The sequence below is a fragment of the Suncus etruscus genome, chromosome 7 (genome assembly GCF_024139225.1).
Source record: "Suncus etruscus isolate mSunEtr1 chromosome 7, mSunEtr1.pri.cur, whole genome shotgun sequence".
NCBI classification, from domain to species: Eukaryota; Metazoa; Chordata; class Mammalia; order Eulipotyphla; family Soricidae; genus Suncus; species Suncus etruscus.
The window spans coordinates 53,749,888-53,767,400 of NC_064854.1; the positions used below are offsets into that span (position 1 = coordinate 53,749,888).

Here is a 17,513-nt window from a genome sequence, read left to right on the forward strand (position 1 = left end):
TTTTCTTTTGATTATTGGATGGTATGGTACCCAATGGTGCTTTAGGGTTACTCCTGACTCTGCATTCAGGAATTACTCCTGGCAGTCCTTGGGGGAATCATAAGGGATGCCAAGGATGAAACCTGACCCAGTCTCATGCAAGGCAAGTGCTCTCCCCACAGTACTATCTCTTCAGCCCTATACTCTATCTTTGGCCTCTAAACTTTTCCATCTTGGGGCCTGGAGAGAGGATTCGTTTCCCTTCTATTCATCTGCAGCAACAATGATTGCGTTTGAAAACTCCGTTTCCCTTTCCCTCACGACTTCCAGTAATTGTCTTGATTCTTTACCTGATCCTGCAAAGACCTTTAATTGTGCAGGAAACTAATTTGGTGTGTGATGATGATTTGGTTTGGGTCTCACACCCAGAAAGATTCAGGAACTATTCCTGACTTTACACTCAGGAGTGACTCCCAAGCAACAATCTGTGGTACAAGGGATCAGAACTGGGCTCCCCCTGTCCTATCTCTTTAGCCCAGATGAGGTTTTCTGCTTTTATTTTGTTGCATTTTTATTTCTTTCGGTGACACCCAGCCATCTTCAGGGGTTCTTCCTGGTTCAATGCTCAGGTCTCATTTGTCCAAGTTTGTCAACTGCTCCATCACCTCAAATGTAAAGCGAGTCTACTGGCATAACTATAACTATACCCATAGGCACAGTTAGCAGTTAGAGCAATCAATCTCAGAAATTCCTGAATCCTGAATCTGCTTCCTTTGCTGTTTCACTGGGGCGAGGGAAGGATGATGGGGAATGACATCCTTACCACCGTTGCTGGTTGAAATCCCAGCTCGGATAACCACACAGCCCTCTGAACTGGTTCTTGAGGAAATGAAGCAAATTCCTCTTCCGGGGCTTTGCATCCGCTAGGAACATCCCTGAGTGAGATCAGAGTGCCTTTGCCCTGGAACAACAGCAGAGGGCTGGACCATTGTGGAGAAGGTGGTTTACATCCTCATTTTCAGGGAATCCAGCCAAAGGATGAGCCAAAGGATTCGACTCCTACCAAGTCTTGGAAATGAAACAAGCTTAAAAGCTTCAAAAATGTTTCCAGTTAAATTTTTGTTTGTTTCTTTGTTTTTGGGTCACACCCGGCAGCACTCAGGATTTACTCCTGGCTCTATGCTCAGAAATCGCTTCTGGCAGGTTCGAGGGACCATATGGGATGCCGGGATTCAAACCACCGCCCTTCTGCATGAAAGGCAAACGCTCTACCTCCATGCCATCTCTCCAGCCCCTGTTTTTGTTTTTTATTTCTGGCCATATCTGGCAATGTTCAGGGCTGACTCTTGGTTCTGCACTCAGGAATCACTCCCGATGGGCTCAAGGGACCCTATGGGATGCTGAGGATTGAACCTGCATTAGGCATGTACAAGGCCAGTGCCCTCCCCACTGTTTAATTATCTCTCTGGCCCCCAAACATTTCTATGTTTAATTGTTTTCTGCCTCATGCTTTTCTGGCTTCAATAATTCTGGTTTCAGGTGAAAATTGTTATATTTTTCTCAAAATGATTTATCATGTCTTGCTTAGCATTGAAGAGACAGATTTTATTAATAACTCAAATTGATTTTCAAACATCTCTCCCTTTTTAGTGCTGTGGATTGAACCCAGGACCTCACACATGCAAGGCAAATATGCCCACCTCTGAGTTCCATTCTTACCCCCAACTTTTTTTTTTTTTTTGGTTTTTGGGCCACACCTGGCAGTGCTCAGGGGTTACTCCTGGCCGTCTGCTCAGAAATAGCTCCTGGCAGGCACGGGGAGAGCATATGGGACACCGGGATTTGAACCAACCACCTTTGGTCCTGGATCGGCTGCTTGCAAGGCAAATGCCGCTGTGCTATCTCTCCGGGCCCTACCCCCAACTTTTTTTTTTTTTTTTTTTTTTTGTTTTTGGGCCACACCCTGTAACGCTCAGGGGTTACTCCTGGCTATGCGCTCAGAAGTTGCTGCTGGCTTCTTGGGGGACCATATGGGATGCCGGGGGATCGAACCGCGGTCCGTCCTAGGCTAGCGCAGGCAAGGCAGGCACCTTACCTCCAGCGCCACCGCCCGGCCCCAACCCCCAACTTTTAAATATGGGTCCCATGCATGGCTTAAATGAGCAATTCATGTAAAAAGTGTGTAGAGGGAAGGTGAGTGATAAAAAAAAAAAGTGTGTAGGGGACTTGGAGACGAAGAGATAGCATGGAGGTAGGGTGTTTGCCTTGCATGCAGAAGGATGGTGGTTCAAATCCCGGCATTCCATAGGGTCCCCCCAAGCCTGCCAAGAGCAATTTCTGTGCATAACGTCAGGAGTGACCCCTGAGCGCTGCTGGGTGTCACCCCCAAAACAAAGCAAAACAAAATGTGTAGGAGACTGGAGAGATAATAGAGCAGGCAGACCACTTGTCTTGCATGCAGCTCGCCTGGGTTCAATTTCTGGCACCCCATAATGTCCCTTGAGCATCTACAGGAGTGACCCTTGTGCACAGAACCTGGAGTGAGCCCTCAGTACTGCTGGGTAAGGCCCCCCACCAAAAAAAATAGATATGTATAGGAGCTGGAGAGATAAGCAGGCCCTCTGCACACCAAATTCAAATACCAACCTCACATATGGATTTCCCCCAAAGCAACACCAGAAGTCATTGCCCCACTCCTGAAAAAAGTCGGGGGAAACAAAATGTGTAGTTCATTATTTCCTTTTGCCTTTTTCTTGGCATGGTTCACACCTAGTTGTGCTCAGGAGTTACTCCTGGCTCTGAGCTCAGAAATGGTTCCTGACAGGCTCAGGGGACCATATAGGATGCTGGGAATCGAACCGGGGACTGTCCTGGGTCAGCTGTGTGCAAGGCAAACACCCTACCACTGGTCTTCCTTTTGCCCTTTTTTAGTTTTTACCTCCCAACTGGTAAGGGCCTCCAAATAGTTGCTTTGAGACATTCAGACCTTGAACCAGAAGGGTTAATAAACATTCTGAGAGTTTGCTGACCAAGGGAACTTTATTTGATGTTTTGTAAAACCCAGTGGTTCCTTCTGTACCCTTATAGTGCAAATAGCAAACAAGTTTTATCTCTACTTCCAGATATCCCAGGAATCCAGGATGGCTGACATGGCAGAAAATATGGCTGACAGGGGCCAGAGTGATAGAATAGAGGGGAGGGTGCTTGTTTTGAATGCGGGACACCCGACTTCAATTCCTGGCATCTCATCTGGTTCCTTGAACATGACTAGGAGTGATTCCTAAGTGCAGAGCCAGGAGTAATCTCTGAGCATCCCCACATGTGCCTCCCCCACAACAAAGCCTGGTATGTGTGATTGCACAAGTTCTATTCCCAGCACTCTTGCTCTTACCCGCCCTTAGACGTCATCCTGAAGAACTCTGAACCACGGTCTGAAGCCCAGCATGACTCTGTTACCCCAGCTAACCTGACTAGGTTAGCAGCCCCTTATATATATATATATAAAGCAACTTAACTTTATAGAGCCAGGAGGAAGCCCTGAGCCAGCCAAGTGTGACTCAAAAACCAAAACAAACAAATCAACACTGGGGGTCTGAGAGATAGTTAAGTGGGAAGGGTGCTTGCCTTGCACACAGTTGGTTCAGGGTGAATCTCTAGCACTTCATAAGGAACCTTGAGCCTCTCCAGGAATGATCCCTGAGCACAGAACTAAGAGTAAGTCCTGAGCATTGCTGAGGTGTGCCCCCCCCCCAAAACAAAATCAGGCCAAAAGATACCTTCTCACACTTATACACAGAAACAGTTGGTGCTGAGTCCCTTGTTCTCAGCATCCCTGTGGAGTTTAGCCTGAAAATACCACAGCTCCAGCCATTGTTCTTGCCTGTTTACTTTCTGGTTTGAAAGAAACATCCAGAGCATCTTCGTTCCATGGCCCCTAAGCCCTGGACCTTTGTGGAGCAATGGAGTATCTGTGCCCTGGATTGAACATGGGGTTCTGGGACTTAACGGGGAGCAACTGGATTTATCTGAAAATATTCCTAGTAGTTTTTATTGGGGTTTCAATTCAACCACTCTGCTTGTCCACAGGGTTTCAAGGCCAATTGACTTGGGTTAAGCCTAAAAGGTCCCAGATGGAAAACAAAGCTAATAAGGGAAACCCCCACCTCACCTCCCATTACCCCCTAAGCCCTATTCCACATCTTTCTCCCAGTTAGTAGGTTGTGATTTCTCAGGTTTTATCCTGTGACTACTTAGATTCAAAAATCCCATACTTGGGGCCAGTGAGGTGGCGCTAGAGGTAAGGTGTCTGCCTTGCAAGCGCTACCCAAGGATCAGGGACCTCGGTTCGAGACCCCCGCGTCCCATATGGTCCCCCCCCAAGCCAGGGGGCAACTTCTGAGCGCTTAGCCAGGAGTAACCCCTGGGCATCAAATGGGTGTGGCCAAAAAAAAAAAAACAAACGAAAAAAATTCTCATATTTGGGCCGGAGCAATAGTGTAGCTGGGAGGGCATTTGTCTTGCATACAGCCAAACTGTGTTCAAGCCCTGATATCCCATAGGGTCCCCTGAGCCTTCCAGGAGTGTTTCCTGAGCATAGAGCCAGAAGTAACCTCTGAGCATCGTAGGATGTGGCAAAAAAAAAATAAATAAATAAAATAAAATAAAATTCCCATAGCTATTTGATTTACCATCCCCTTTTCAGAAAAATCACTCAGGGGCTTCCAGAATTCTTCTTTTTGTTTTATTTGGGGCCATCCCTGCTAGGACTCAGAACTAATTCCTAGATATGTATTCAAGGCTAACTCCTGGCAGTACTCAGGAGACCCTTTGCAGTGCCTAGGATCATATAGGGGCCAGCTACATGCAGAGGTCAGATCCCGAAACCCCTTTCCTCTCTCTCTAATCCTCCCCTTCCAACTGTGAATAAAATAAATGATTACATGATGGCTGAAGTCAACTCAAGAGAAGGATAGAAGGGCCAGAGCGATGTGGCAAGCGGTAAGGTGTCTGCCTTGCCCACACTAGCCTAGGATGGACTGTGGTTTGATCCCTCAGTGTCCCATATGGTCCCCCAAGCCAGGAGCGATTTCTGAGCACATAGCTAGAAGTAACCCCTGAGTGTCAGTGTGGCCCAAAAAGGAAAAAAAAAAAAAGAAGAAGAAGAAGGAGGAGGAGGAGGAGGAGGATAGAAAGAAAAAAAGATTGGGGCTGGAGAATTCGCACAGGTGGGTAGGGGCGTTTTACATGCAATCCTGGCACCACAAATGGCTTGCTTGATTGCTCCTTTCCTTCCTTCCTTCCTTCCTTCCTTCCTTCCTTCCTTCCTCTTCCTTCCTTCCTTCCTTCCTTCCTTCCTTCCTTCCTTCCTCCCCCCTCCCTCCCTCCTCTCCTCCCCCTCCCATCCCTCCCTCCCCCTCCCTCCCTCCCTACCTCCCCTCCTTCCTTCCTTCCTTCCTTCCTTCCTTCCTTCCTTCCTTCCTTCCTTCCTTCCCTCCCTCCTTCCTTCCTTCCTTCCTCCCTCCTTCCTTCCTTCCTTCCTTCCTTCCTTCCCTCCTTCCTTCCTTCCTTCCTTCCCTCCTTCCTTCCTTCCTTCCTTCCTTCCTTCCTTCCCTCCTTCCTTCCTTCCTTCCTTCCTTCCCTCCCTCCTTCCTTCCTTCCTTCCTTCCTTCCCTCCTTCCTTCCCTCCTTCCTTCCTTCCTTCCTTCCTTCCTTCCCTCCCTCCTCCCTCCCTCCCTCCATCCCTCCCTCCCTCCCTTCCTTCCTTCCTTCCTTCCTTCCTTCCTTCCTCCTTCCTTCCTTCCTTCCTTCCTTCCTTCCTTCCTTCCTTCCTTCCTTCCTTCCTTCCTTCCTTCCTTTCTTCCATCCAAGCATTATGATTTACAAAGTGTCCAAAGTTTGAGTTTGCTGCCTGGGAGGTAAGCTGCTGCCAAACTTTTTATCCTTTGGAACATCCTGAGTTTTATTTGGGAGTCCTCTGCCCCCAATTATTTATTTATTTATTTATTTATTTATTTATTTATTTATTTATTTATTTATTTATTTATTTGGTTTTTGGGTCACACCCGGCGGTGCTCAGTGATTACTCCTGGCTCTGCACTCAAATATTGCCCCTGGCAGACTCAGGGAACAATATGGTTGCCGGGAATTGAACCTTGGTTCATCGGGGTTGGCCGTGTGCAAAGCAAATGCCCTACTATTGTGCTATCACTCTGGCCCCTTTTCCCCCAAGTGTTATCTTTTATTTCATTTGGTTTCTTTCTGCACCACACATGATGGTACTCAAGGGATTACTCCTGACTCTGTGTTTAGTAATCAGTACTGGCAGGCTCAGGGTCCCTATTAGATGCCGGGGACCAAACCCTGGTTGGCCCTCTACAAGGCAAACGCCCTACTCTCTGTGCCTCAAATATTATCTATTTTAATGTTGTCTAAGTCCTTGCTATGATGTTCCTCAGCTCAGAAATAGATGTGGCTGCCCAGATAAGCACAGACAAATGAAGTAAAGACATGGATTTAGAACTTTGAGTAAAGACACTAATTTAGCACTTCCCTGACCAAGTGGCTACAAAAGTTTCCCAGAAAAGATCCCCGGTGATTTCTGATCACATCAGTGGGGCCACTGATTTAAATTACAAGCCCACACTGGGGCAGGAGATAGTACAGCAGTAGGGCGTTTGCCTTGCATGTGGCCCAGACAGACCCAGATGGACCCGGTTCGATTCCTGGCATCCCATATGGTCCCCCAGTCTGCCAAAAGTAATTTTCTTTCTTTTTTTTTTTTTTTTTTTTGGTTTTTGGGTCACACCCAGCAGCGCTCTCCGCTGGCTCTCCACTCAGAAGTTGCTCCTGGCAGGCTCAGGGGACCATATGGGATACCAGGATTCCACTGTCCTGCATGAAAGGCAAACGCCCTACCTCTATGCTATCTCTGGCCCCCACCAGGAGCAATTTCTGGGTGCAGAGCCAGGGAGTAACCCTTGAGCACAGCTGGGTGTACCCCCCCCCCCGCTCCGGAAATGAAACCATTACAGGTCACAATAATTACTCTGGATAGCTAAGCAGTTGATTAAAAAGGTCACTGTGTCAGGAGCACAGTGGGGAGAGGCATTTGCTTTGCATACAGGTGACTTAGGTTCCACCCCCAGCATTCTACAGGATCCCCCAATCTAAGTGATCCCTGAGCATGGGGCTAGGAGTGAGCCCTGAGCACTGCTGGATATGGCTCAAAAAACCTAAATGTGGGGACATAGTGCTGGTGCTTGAGGTAAGGTGTCTGCCTTGCAAGTGCTAGCCTAGAACAAACTGCAGTTTGATCCCCCCGGCATCCCATATGGTCCCCCCAAGCCAGGAGCAATTTTTGAGTGCACAGCCAGAAGTAACCCCTGAGTGTCACCGGGTGTGACCCCCCCAAAAAAAAAAAAACAAACCTTAAGTGTATATATAGCAAATAAATAAATGATTGTTTTTTAGACAAGGTCTCTGAGGCCCACTCTAGGAATTGAGCACGTGGGGGCCCGGTTTTTGGTTGCCTAGAACCACATGGGGCCCTGAGCATTGCCTGGGAGTATCCTCCAGAAGCACAGTCAGGAGAGTTCCCTTAGTGTCACAGAATGTAACCCCAAACCCCAACATCAAAATGTCCTATTTTTAGGGTCAGAGAGATAACATGGATGTAAGGCCATTTGCCTTGCATGCAGAAGGACGGTGTTCGAATCCCAGTATCCCATATGGTCCCCCCAAGCCTGCCAGGAGCGATTTCTGAGCATGGCGCCAGAGTAACACCCTGAGCGCTGTCAGGTGTGATCCAAAAACCAAAAAAAAAAAAAAGAAAGAAAAAGTTTATTTTTAAGTGCTGAAGAGGTAAGCAGTAGAGGTAGGGCATTTGCCTTGCATGCAGAAGGATGATGGTTCGACATCCCAGCACCCATATGATCCCCTGAGCCTGCCAAGGAGCGATTGTCTGAGCATAGAGCCAGGAGTAACCCCTGAGCGCTTCTGGGTGTGACCCAGAAAACAATTTGGCAGGCTCAGAGGACGGTATGGGTTGACAAGGATGGAACCCAGTCGGCTACATGCAAGGCAAATGCCCAACCCCTGTCTTATTGCTCCAGCATAAAAGATCTATTTCTGCTTTCCATCTTCCAGGGACCCCACCTCAATCCCAGAATCTTCTAATCTGGTTATTAGAATATCAGCACCTCAACACACTCCGACCCATTATTGTGTCATTTATCAGATTTTGATTTCTCCAGAAGAGACAATACCGAAAATCAATGAAGGCCTGATAGGAATCTCTTTGGTGCTACGACAGACCTTTGCCCCTGAAACTAGAGCTAGAGGAACACTTCCAATCTTGGTTTCTCTCTGAACTTTCTGTGTGACCTTAGGCAGTTGGTACAGTTTTCGCTGTGAACTTTATTAATTGAGGCATTGTGGATTTTCAAATTGGTAATGATGGTAGTTCATGCTTAAACATTATTGAAACTACACAATAAGGTCTTTATAAGCCTCCCAGGTTTTCTAGTGGGAGGAAAGATGAAAGGGTTTGGACAGTGGGTAGGGCACTTGCATCCTGCCAACCTGGATTCCATCCCTGGCACCCCATAGACTCCTGGAGCCCCACCAGGAATTATCCCTGAGCCAGGAGTAAGCTCTGAGCACTATGTGGTAATGACCCAAAAACAAAAGAAATAGAGAAGGGAAAGAAAGAATGGAGAAGGAAGAAGGAAGGAGAAGGAAGTAAGGAAGGAAGGGTAGGAGAGGACAGGAAGGAAGGAAGGAAGGAAGGAAGGAAGGAAAGATGGAAGGAAAGGAGGGAAGGGAAGGGAGGGAGGGAGGGAGGGAGGGAGGGAGGGAAGGGAGGGATGGAGGGAGGGGAGGGAGGGAGGGAGGGAGGAGGGGAGGAAAAGAAGAAAAATGGAAGAGGGAAGGAAGGAGGGAGGGAGGGAGGGAGAGAGGGAAGGAAGGAAGGGGAAGAGGAAGGGAAGAGGAAGGAAGGAAGGAAGGAAGGAAGGAAGGAAGGAAGGAAGGAAGGAAGGAAGGAAGGAAGGAAGGAAGGAAGGAAGGAAGGACCAAGGTGATAGTACAATAGATAGGTCGGCCATATGCAAGAGTTGATTAGGGTTCGTTTCATCCCCAGCATTCCATATGGTTCTTGAGAACTACCAGGCATGATCCTTGAGCACAGAGCCAGAAGTAAGCCCTGAGCACCTCTGGATGTAGTCAAAAAACAAACAAACAAACGAAAAAGAAAAACGAGACAGGAACCCCCTGAGCATGGTTGCAATGAAGTCTAATTCTAGAAGTGCTTGGCCCTGCAGTGTGCTCTGAGTCAGCACCTCGGGGTTGGTTGTGTGTGTGTGATGCTGGGGATGGAGCCCAGGACCTCACACCCGCAAGTTGAGTGTCCCTACACTGAGGCTCCTGCTTGGCTGGGCTAATTCATTTTGACCCTGTGAATGTGTCATCTTTGAGTGATTCCACTGTGGTGGTGGAGGTGGGTGGTTTGTACATTGCCGCTATGTCAACATTTACACGAGCATGAACACAGCCAGTGTCCCCCTCCTTCCCACTGTGCCTCCTCCACTGTTTTCCCTCTTCCCCTCTGTTTCCCTCCTCCCTAGTGTGCTCTCTCCACTCTGGCATTGTCTGTAGGAGCTTTGCATTTCAGATCTCTTGCATTCAACTCAAACTCTGCCCTCCATAGTGGCCCCTAAACTCAACCAGTTTCCTCATTACCTCACTCTGTAGCATAAAATGAACTAATGTGGGTTAAGTGTTTGACCATATCTGGTTGATTTGAGTTCAATCCCCGGTTCCCCTATATGGATCCCCAAGAACATCAGGAACGATCCTTGAAAACAGAGCCAGGAGTAAGCCCTGAGCACTGTTGGAAGTGATTCCAAAACGAACAAGAATATTTTATTTTTGTTTTTTGGAGGGAGGGTCACATTTGGTGATGCTTGAGGCTTACTCCTGGCTCTGTATTCAGAGATTATTCATGGAGGTGCCCCTGGGGATCATATAGGCTCTGGAGATCAAACCTGGGTCAGCCCCATGCCAGGTAAACAAATACCCTTCTTGCTGTGCTATAGCCTCCCAGAGTCCCTGTCTTTAATCATGGGGGCAGAGTTGCTGTTGTTTTTTTTGGGGGGGTCACACTCAGGGGTTACTCCTGGCTCTATGCTCAGAAATTGCTCCTGGCAGGGTCGGGAGACCATATGGGATGCTGGGATTCGAACCACCGTCCTTCTGCATACAAGGCCCTGCCCTGCCTCCATGCTATCTCTCCAGCCCCTGTTGCTGTAATGTTAAGTCTTCTGCCACACTTGTCCCCCTGAAGACCTTGAAATGAAAAATCTGTACTATGGTGAAGAAATAGGGTGTTTGCCTTGCATGCAGAAGGACGGTGGGTTCGAAATCCCGGAATCCCATATGGTCCCCCCGTGCCAGCCAGGGGCGATTTCTGAGCACAGAGTCAGAGTAACCCCTGGGCACTGCCGGGTGTCTTCATCCAGTGTTTTGTTTGTTTTTGTTTTTGTTTTGTTTTTGGTTTTGGTTTGGGGCCACACTCATTTGACGCTCAGAGGTTACTCCTGGCTATGTGCTCAGAAATCACCCTGGCTTGGGGGGACCATATGGGATGCCGGGGGATGGAACCGCGCGGTCCTGATCCTTGGCTAGCGCTTGCAAGGCAGACACCTTACCTCTAGCGCCACCTTCCCGGTCCCGTTTTTTGTTTATTATAACTAAAACTCAACTACAGTGATTGCTTCGGCAGCACATATATTAAAACTGGAAAGATACAGAGAAGGTTAGCATGGTCCCTGCACAAGGATGACGTGCAAATTTCGTAAAGCCCAACTATAAACATGCTTGTAATCATGGTGCTTAAATAAAGATACTTAAAAAATAAAGAAGCAGAGCCCAGGGACAAGCGTGGGTAGGGGTTGAAAATTCTTCCTCCCTAAGACTGCAGGCTATGCTGGACATCAGAGAGGAGACTAAAGAAGTTTCAGACCTCAGAGGATTATGCTCAGCCATACCGCTCAGTATTGCCTTGTCCTCAGGCAATACTGCTGCTGAGTCAGGCTAAGAGTGGCCTGGAGAAATGAGTTTTCCAGCCTCCATCACCCCACTGATGAACAAGCCTGAAAACAGGCTCAAAGCTCTCTCGTGCCCCTTGCTGGCAGAAAGGAGAAACTACAGGCTTCTTACAGCTCTTAACTAGCGTTTTTAAAGATTTGATTGTTTACAATTGATGGGGAAAAAAAAGGATTTGCAGAAAATAACACCCATGTATCTACTCTGCAGATCTCTTCTTATTGACTTTTATTACAATAAAATGAACCAATCTTCACACATTATTACAAACCTAATTCCCAGTGTGATCCTTTTGAAAAAGAGTAGCCAAAAGGGGGCCGGGCGGTGGCGCTAAAGGTAAGGTGCCTGCCTTGCCTGCGCTAGCCTTGGACGGACCGCGGTGTGGCCCAAAAATCAAAAAAAAAAAAAAAAAAAAAAGAGTAGCCAAAAGGTACCAGAGGGATAATAGTTGGCAGGGTGCTTGCTTTGCATATGACTTAGCTGGCTTGAGTTCTGAAATCCCATATGGTTCCTGAGCCTGAGCCAGCTAGGAGTGACCCCTGAGTGCAGTCAGAAGAGAGAAAGAGGGGCCGGGTAGGTGGCGCTGGAGGTAAGGTGTCTGCCTTGCAAGCGCTAGCCAAGGAAGGACCGCAGTTCGATCCCCCGGCGTCCCATATGGTCCCCCCAAGCCAGGGGCGATTTCTGAGCACATAGCCAGGAGTAACCCCTGAGCGTCAAACGGGTGTGGCCCAAAAACTAAAAAAAAAAAAAAAAAAAGAAGAGAGAAAGAAAGAGGAGAGAGAAAGAAGGAAGGAAGGAAGGAAGGAAGGAAGGAAGGAAGGAAGGAAGGAAGGAAGGAAGGAAGGAAGGAAGGAAGGGAGGGAGGGAGGGAGGGAGGGAGGGAGGGAGGGAGGGAGGGAGGAAGAATGGAAGAGGGAGGGAGAAAAGGAAGGAAAGAATGGAGGAAAGAAAGAAGGAAGAAAAAAGGAAGGAAGGAAAGGAGGAAGAGTAAAGAGGGGAGGAAGAAAGGAAAGAAAGTAGGATGTAAGGAAGTAAAGAAGGAAAGGAAAGAAGGAGGAAGGAAGAGACAAAAGGCCAAAAAGGATTGAAGGGTTGATGTGGCTGGAGTAATTGTACAGCAGGAAGGCCATTTACCTTGCACACAGCCAACCCAGGTTGGATCTCTGGCATCCCATAGAATCATCCGAGCCTTGGGGCTGGAGGGATAGCATGGAGGTAGAGCATTTGCTTTGCATACAGGACGTTGGTTCGAATCCCTGCATCCCATATGGTCCCCTGTGCCTGCCAGGAGCGATTTCTGAGTGTAGAGCCAGGAGTAACTTCTGAGCACTGCCAAATGTGACCCAAAAAAAAAACAAACAAAAAAAGAATCCTCTGAGCCTGTCAGAAGTAATTCCTGAGCACAGATCCAGGAGTATCCCCTCGTGCTGCAGGATGTGCACCCCCAAAATAGCGCAATGGGGATGGCACTTGCCTTGCATATAGCCAACCTGGGTTCCATCCCTGGCATCCCAGATAGTCCCCTAAGCACCATCAGTCATAATTCTTTTGGGAAGGGGGGTTGGGTCACACTCAGCAGTGGTCAGGGATTATTTCTGGCTCTGTGCTCAGAAATTGCTCCTGGCAGGCACGGGGGACCATATGGGATGCCAGGATTCGAACCACCGTCAGTCCTGGATCAGCCACTTGCAAGGCAAACGCCCTACCGCTGTGCTATCTCTCTGGCCCCCACCAGTCATAATTCTTGAGTGCAGAGCCAAGAGTAAGCTCTGAACATCCTGGGTGTGCCCTCCCCCAAAAAGAATGACATCAGGATTCAAAAACCTGGGAGGCTAGGCAGGTGCTCAGTGGACATTTCACCTACCTTTGTTGGTTTTGCATATGGGAACCTTGGGTTTGATCCCCAGCACTTCATGCTCCCCAACCCCAAGCCCCAAGCCCTAGGTGCTGCGGCCAAGTGCCATGGTGAGACCCCCAGAATTTCTGGGTGTAGATGCAGAAGGCAAAAAGAACATTAGACCCAGATTACGTCCTCTGGGCATGGGCGGTTAAGAATGTAAAGAATGTTCCCTTATCTTGTCTTCCCCCACAAGCCTGTGTAAGAATTACACAGGGGCTGAACCAGGAATCTGAAGGTCTCAGAGACCGGCCCATGGGGGGTCTGATGGTATTGCACTCCTGCCAATGGTCCCACCTGACTGCCACTGGGGGTGGCCCAAAAGACAAACAAAAAAACCCCCACATCTTCTGGGAACAGAAAATTAGAACAAGACTTTATATGCCCATAATGCTGGTTTGATCCCTGAAATCACAGGACTCCCTGAACATAGCAGGTTTGGTTCTAGTCACTCCCACAGCATACACATCTTCAGGCCCTGCCAGCCCTGGCGATGCTCAGGGTTGACTCCTAGCTCTGCTCTCAGCGATCACTCTTAGCGTGCTCGGGGGACGATAACAGTTCTGGTGATGGCTGGGTCTGCTGCCTCCAAGGCAGGTGCTCTGACAGCTTCACTGTCATTCTGGCCTCAGTTTTATTTGTATTGTATTTTATTTGTATTGCTTTAATTCTTTGCAGAAAGTCACACCACACCAGTAGTACACCACACCCACACCCACACCCACACCAAACTTCAGTAAAGAGGAGAGAGAGAAAGAGAGAGAGAGAAAGAAAGAGAGAGAGAAAAAAGAGAGAGAAAGAGAGAGCTCAACCAGCTAAACCTCTCAATAGGATGAGCCTAGGCTTTGCTTGCAAGAGATCCAGGATTTTTGAGATCATTATCCAAAGTTGGTACGGGGTTTAAAGGTGAGGGAAAATTGATGTGCAGAGAGGTGAAATGGAATTTCCCTTTATCTGCAAATTCTTCTGACTAAGCCAACTTAGTGCAGAAGCAGATAGCATAAAGAATGGTAATAAATGGATGTGTTGGAGACAGACCCACAGTGCATCTTCTACATAATCTTATGAGGAATTAGAAGCTCCTACAAGTAGTTGCAGTTCTCTCCAAGCTTCTGAACATATGTTGTTCCTTGGACATGTTTAGGAAGCTGGATTTCAGGTGCTGCTGAATTTATCTGCCCAAGGTACACATTCCTGGTAGACGCTGCAGGCTCCGAATTGTGGAGAAGAAAGAAATGATAGCAGGAGAGATTTTGGTGGGAGAAAGAATCGCATTCAAGTCACCATGTGGATTATTAGGCAGAGAGGAGCTGAAAGGGCAGGTGTGGATCCATTGACCAGATAGAATAATCTAGAGCGTTATTCCCATAAACTGCACCCCTGCTCTTGAAAACATCAGAGCCTATGTTTACTTTAGGGATGGGGGACAGGCCTAGCAGGTCAAAGAACAGGAAACACAATGAGGTCAAAGAAAAAGTTAGAGTTTCCCAAGGGCGACCTAGCGCTCTGCCCTGCCCTGAATAGAAAGAAGGAAAAACCTTCTTTGTACTCAAAGCCCAGGATTTTATCTCGAAGTTATTGTGTTGAGCATTTGGACGGCTTTAATATTAACGGTGGGTTGGCGTTCCCAGCCTAAAGGCTTTTGGGCAGGGCTGCGAGATGGCGCCAAGGACGGGATCCCTCCCTGGCTTCTGTGCTCCAGGGGTGCTCTTGGCCATGCTGGGAGCTCCATTCAGTGCCAGGGATGGAACCCGGGTTTCTTGTATGCCAAGCAGAGTTCCACTGAGCTCTTTTGAGCCCGTGTAATACTGTTTATGTGAGAATTTGAGCAGCACGACAGGCCTGGAAACAGACCAACCCTCCTCGCAGAATGCGGACCTGTGCAAAAGGGCTGGGATCAGCTTCCTGTGGTCTTATGCAGAAGGCTCCAGTTACCTAGAGGCCTAGACCTTAGACCAGGGGTCTTCAAACTACGGCCCGCGGGCCACATGCGGCCCGCAGAGGAGTCTGATCCGGCCCGCCAGCATTGAGCGCTATTTGTTTGCCAAGATACCTGTCAGCATATACACTCAGTGTATATCCAAATATCAGGAACCATGCACTCAAAATGGTAACCATCTCTGGTAGCACTTATGCCTGTGAACAGACTTTTTCAAGAATGAAACATCTGAAATCTCCAACCAGATCAAGATTAGCTGATGCCCACTTGCATCACTTGTTACGGCTGGCAGTGACAAATATGGAACCGGACATTGACCATCTCATTAGCCAAAAGCAGGCCCACAGATCCCATTGAAATACTGGTGCGTGATCTGTTTATTTATAAATGGTTTTCATTTTATTTATATAAGATATGTGCAGTGTGAGTAGGAATTAGTAGCTCATATAGTCCGGCCCTCCAGCTCTCTAAGGAACCGTAATCCGGCCCCCACTTTAAAAAGTTTGAAGACCCCTGCCTTAGACTAACTGACAGGCTGAGGCACTACCTAATGGGGGCGCCGCACCGTGCTCCATCCACTGCATCCCCTCATCCCTTCATCTCCGAGGGAGCTCTCAGCGCACAGCGCCCCGCACTGCACCGCATTCCACGGCTCTCAAGTACCTGGCACACCCCGCTCCATCCTTCAGGTCTGAAAACCCTCTCAGAGACGGCCCCACCAGGATCCATCGCTTGAGTCCCGCCCACAACACTCTTCTTCCAGAACCCACCCACAGCGCCCCAACCTTCCTAGAGCCCCACCACAACCCCTACCCGACCTGAGCCCCGCCCCTCTCCCGGAACCCCACCTACCGCGCCCCACCTTCCCCGGGCCCCGACCACAACAGCCACTCCTCTTCCAGAGCCACACCCACGGTGCCCCACCCTTCCTCTGGCCCCGCCCACAACACCCTGCCCCTCTTCGGAACCCCACCGGCATCCCAGCTTTCCCTCTGAGCCCCGCCTTCCTGGAGCCCTGCCCACAACACGGCCCCGCCCACAGGACCCGTCCCTCTTCCAGAACCACACTCAGTGCCCCACCCTTCATCTGGCCCCTCTTCCGGAACCCAACCCGCAGCGTCCCATTCCCTCTGGGCCCCGCCCACATCACCACGCCCTCCACGGGCCACGCCCACTCACCCCACCCACACACACACACAGCAGGGCCCCGCCCACAACACCCGCCCCTCTTTCGGAATCACTCCCACAGGGCTCTTCATCTGGCCCCGCCCCATTTTCTCCATGAGCCCGCCCACAACAGGGCCCCGCCCACCAGCCTGCCCCTTTTCCAGAACCACACCCACAGCGTCCCACCTTTCCTAGTTAGCCCCTCCCACAGCCCCAACCTTTCCTGAACCTCGCCCACACTCCCCACCCACATCAGGGCCCAGCCCACAACACCCCGCCCCTCTTTCGGAATCAACCACCGTGCCCCTTCCTCTGGCTCCGCCCACTTTCCCATCTGAGCCACGCCCATAATGCCACGCCCTTCAGTCCCCGCCCACACCGGGCACCGCCCCATTCCGGGGCCACACCCCTCTGTCCCCGCCCACCCGGGGCACGCCCATCAGTGTCACTTTGTATTCGGAGCTCCGCCCCCACCTCCCTCGGCCTATCCCGAGCTCCGTTCCCTTCCGCTGGCCCCGCCCCGCCCCCGCCGTCCGGGCCCTCGAGCCGAGCGGGCGGGCGCTCGTTGCAGCCGGTGGCCGTGGCTCTTCGGGCCGCGCTCGCCCGCGCGGTAGCCGCTAACGGCCGCGGCGGCCTGGGGCGCGGGCGGAGGCGATGGCGTCGGGATCCTGGGCCGCGGTGCCGGGGGACCCGCCCGGGACCGTCCGCAGTACGGGCGGGCGGAACGAGCTGGCGAGCGGCGCGCTCCCGGGGCTCCCCGCTCCCGGCCCGGCGCCCGTGCGGCCGGTGGTGGCGTCGCCGCGGCCGGTGAAGGGGAAGGCGGCGGGCCGGGAGGGGGCGAGGCGGCGGCGGCGGCGGCGGCCGCTCGGGCCCGGCGCGCAGGCCGAGGAGGGGCTGGAGGCGGTGCCCGAGGAGGACGAGGACGGGGACGCGGACGGGGACGGGGAGCGGCCCGAGGATCTGGAGGAGGCGGCGGCGGCGGCGGAGGAGGAGGCGCGGCCGCTGCCCGCCGTGTGTGTGTCCCCGATGCGGGGCATGTGGCGGGAGGAGACGGTGGCGCTCTACTGCGACGAGGTGCTGCAGGGCTGCAAGGTGACAGTCGGACGCTGGACGCCCTTGGACGTGGACCCCCGGGGCTTCGGATCTCTCCTGGGGTCCTTATCAGGCCGGGGGTCTCTCCGCTAGCTCTGGGGTCTCCCAACAAGCTGGGACCTCTGGGGTAGAAGATAGGTTGATCCTTCCATCTGAGCCTCCAAACCGGCCCATCACCCCAACCCCGAGTGGGGTGAGCCCTTGCTAGACCTCTCCAATGACTTTTGCGGGGAGATGGCACACCCTCAGGGGTTACTACTCTTGGCAGCCTTGGAGGGTGGGCCTATGGAATGCAGGGAATCGAACCTGGGTCGGCCATCTGAAAGGCAAATGTCC

General features: G+C 50.7%; 1 pseudogene; it reads left to right on the top strand.

The window, feature by feature from the left end:
• The first annotated feature begins 10,743 nt into the window (after positions 1-10,743).
• On the top strand, positions 10,744-10,856 carry LOC126015356 (uncharacterized; annotated as a pseudogene).
• The last annotated feature ends 6,657 nt before the right edge of the window (positions 10,857-17,513 follow it).